Source organism: Penaeus japonicus, unplaced genomic scaffold, assembly GCF_977035675.1.
Source record: "Penaeus japonicus unplaced genomic scaffold, GWHDUDI00000001_assembly GWHDUDI00000008, whole genome shotgun sequence".
In the NCBI taxonomy this organism is placed as follows: domain Eukaryota; kingdom Metazoa; phylum Arthropoda; class Malacostraca; order Decapoda; family Penaeidae; genus Penaeus; species Penaeus japonicus.
Genome location: NW_028234410.1, coordinates 40,621,267 through 40,624,611, shown reverse-complemented (window position 1 = coordinate 40,624,611; position 3,345 = coordinate 40,621,267). Strand labels below are relative to the sequence as shown.

At 40.2% G+C, this 3,345-nt stretch overlaps 1 pseudogene; it reads right to left on the bottom strand.

Moving 5' to 3' along the window:
- Positions 1-225: 225 nt before the first annotated feature.
- On the bottom strand, positions 226-2,629 carry LOC147471520 (uncharacterized; annotated as a pseudogene).
- Between the last annotated feature and the right edge of the window lie 716 nt (positions 2,630-3,345).

The following is a 3,345-nucleotide window of genomic DNA, read 5'->3' as shown; positions in this document are numbered from 1 at the left end:
TGTTAGTTTTCTGTGCTACACTCTATCCTAGACAGCGTTGCCAAACGCGTGGATCCGCCCTATTTCCGAGAATCAGCGTGTGTTCATAGTTGTTTTTTATTTGTCTACACCTTTAGGCGTTATTTTAGCATTCGTAAATTACAAACACTAAATAAATTTTTAATAAATTTCGCTCGTTCGAATGATGGCAAGAGCTTGATAGGTTTCATTTTTTTTTTACAAATCTTACATGAATCGAATCTGTATGTATTACATATAAATTTTAATATAAGTTCATTTTTTAAAAAATATTTCCTTTAATATATATTCGAAAGATATTTATCATGTGATATTTCATATCAATTAGCTAATTCTATACGCAGATCCGAACACAATAATTGACAGTGAAACTTCCCAAATAATTAAAACTCTGCTTCTCATTCTCCCTACTTGCTCATAATATATCCTTTTAACAGACTTATAAGCTTTATCATGCTGCATCCATTATTTATGCCACCAAACTATTGGTTATGCTTGTCAACTGCATTACAACGCATGGTAGAATATAGAAATACAAATTTTACTTCCCTGACCGGGACTCGAACCTGAGCCGTCAGATTGATAGACCCGGCCCTGAATCCAATAAACCACACGTATATAAACAATATATAAATATATATATACATATATAAATTTGCATTTATAAATGTATATAAATATATATATATACATATAAATTTGTATTTATAAATGTATATAAATACATATATACATATAAATTTGTATTTATAAATGTATATAAATATATATATATATACATATAAATTTGTATTTATAAATGTATATAAATATATATATACATATAAATTTGTATTTATAAATGTATATAAATGTATATACATATAAATTTGTATTTATAAATGTATATAAATATATATATACATATAAATTTGTATTTATAAATGTATATAAATATATATACATGTGAATTTGTATTTATAAATGTATATAAATATATATATATATATACATATATATACATATATACACATATATACATAAATATATATAAACATATATATGAATATATATATATATATACATAAATATATATATATATATATATATAAATTTGTATTTTTAAATGTATATAAATATATATACATGTGAATTTGTATTTATAAATGTATATAATTATATATATATACATATATATACATATATACGCATATATATACATAAATATATATAAACATATATATGAATATATGTATATACATAAATATATATAAATATATATGAATACATATATATATATATATATATATATATATATATATATATATATATATATATATATATATATGACTTGCAAAACACTCTTCCGTGTTGATAAATGGCAGATAAACCCACTATACACAAAATAGATTTATTGAAAATGAGACGACAGTTTCAAGATCCATCTGGATCCCATCTTCAGGTCTAAGGAGAACAAGATGGTATATAAAAGGGTAAAGGGGGGAGTAATACGGTGCAAGAAGGTCAAGCGAGGACAGGAGAACGGAAACAGGCAGAGGCGGGGCAGGTCATGTCAGGTCATTGGGTCCGGCGGTCTATGTGAAGGGTGTCCGGGGTAAGGTAACAAACGGAGAATGTGCGAGGATAGAAGACCGTCAGCAGGAGAAAAGCCACTGTTAAGATTGAAATTCGGCAGCCTGTTAATGAGAGAAGATTCCACCAATCTGCGGGCATGGACATCAGCGGAAGGGAACAGAATGCGGGCAGCTGACCAGTCTATGCGATGTCCTGTGTTCCATTGGTGGCAGATGAGAACGTTGGTGTGTCCCCTGGAAACCGCGTACCTGTGTTGGGACACACGTTTGTTGAGACAAGCGCCGGTTTCCCCGAAGTACTGCTTCTCACAGGAGGAGCAAGGGATGGCATAGGTGCCTATCTTGGTAGACGAAGGAGGACAGGTGTGGACCAGGTTGCGGCGGAGAGTGTTAACCTGGCGAAAGGTAAGCCTGCAGTTGAGAGGGTGCAGCGAGCGACGAAGAGAGTGGATTTCCTTGGTGTAAGGAAGGCTGAGGACAGGCAGGTGAGAAGTCTCTGGGGGGAGGGTCCTTGTAGAAGGTGCGGCGGGCGTTGGAGAGCGCGGCGTCAAGGATGAAACGAGGGTATCCCAGCTTGCCGAAAGATCGACGTAGAAAGTTGATCTCTTCATCCAGGTGCTGCGGGTCACATATGCGGAGAGCACGGAGAAAGAGAGAGGTAGCGACACCTCTCTTAACATGGAGAGGGTGGTAAGAGAAGAAGTGTATATACATCCCGCTGTGCATGGGTTTTCTATACACTGAAAAAGAGAAGGAGTCACCTGAGCGGTGAATTAAGGTGTCCAAGAAGGGGAGCTGATCATCTACCTCCCATTCAACCTTGAAACGAATGGAAGGAGAGAGAGAATTCAGCTTATCCAGGAAATCCGGGAAGAGAGCAGGATCATGGGGCCAGAGGGCAAAGACGACGTCGACGTATCTCAGCCAAATAGCAGGACGAAGGGAGATGGAGGGAAGAAGCTCCGCCTCGAAATACTTCATGAACAGGTTGGCCAAGACAGGAGAAAGGGGAGAGCCCATGGCAACACCGAAGGTCTGAGAGTAGAAACGCCCTTCGAAAGAGGAGTCGGAATCCACACAGACGGATCAGCTGAAGGAAGACGTCAGTAGGCAGAGGAAGGCGGGGGTCCTCAGGAAGATTCCTCTACAGGACGGCAAGGACATCGTCGTTCGTGAATAGGGATTTGACGTCCAGAATCATCATGGTCGAGGGCGTGACCCCGCGAACATGGGCGATGAAGTCCTGTGAGTGGCGAAGAAGAGCGGGAGAGAAGGTGCCCAGAAGAGGAGTGAGGGACTGAGCCAGCCAGGAGGCAAGAGGGTGCGCCACGGAGCCTCGGGAGGAGATGATGGGGCGCAGGGGCACGCCAGGTTTATGGGTTTTGGGTAACCCATAGAAGTGAGGAAGGCGGGGATTTATGACCCTGAACCTTTGGTAAAGTTTTGCCTCCAGGCAACCCGACGCTAGCTGCTTCAGGCGACGATGGAAGGCGGCAGCAATGCGTTCCCGTGGGTTGCTGGTCAGGGGAGCATACGTGGCGACGTCGTCCAATATGTCCTGGGCCTTCTGCAGGTAGGAAGCTTGGTCGAGGACCATCACCGAGTTGCCTTTATCAGAAGGCAAAATGGTGACATCCTCCCTACGTAGACTCTGCAGGGCTTCCTGGTAACGCCTAGGGATGGAAGGTTTAGGATGGAGGAGGGACTCGAGGGCCGGGATGAAAGCACCTCGTAGGAGGGAGACATCAGGCAG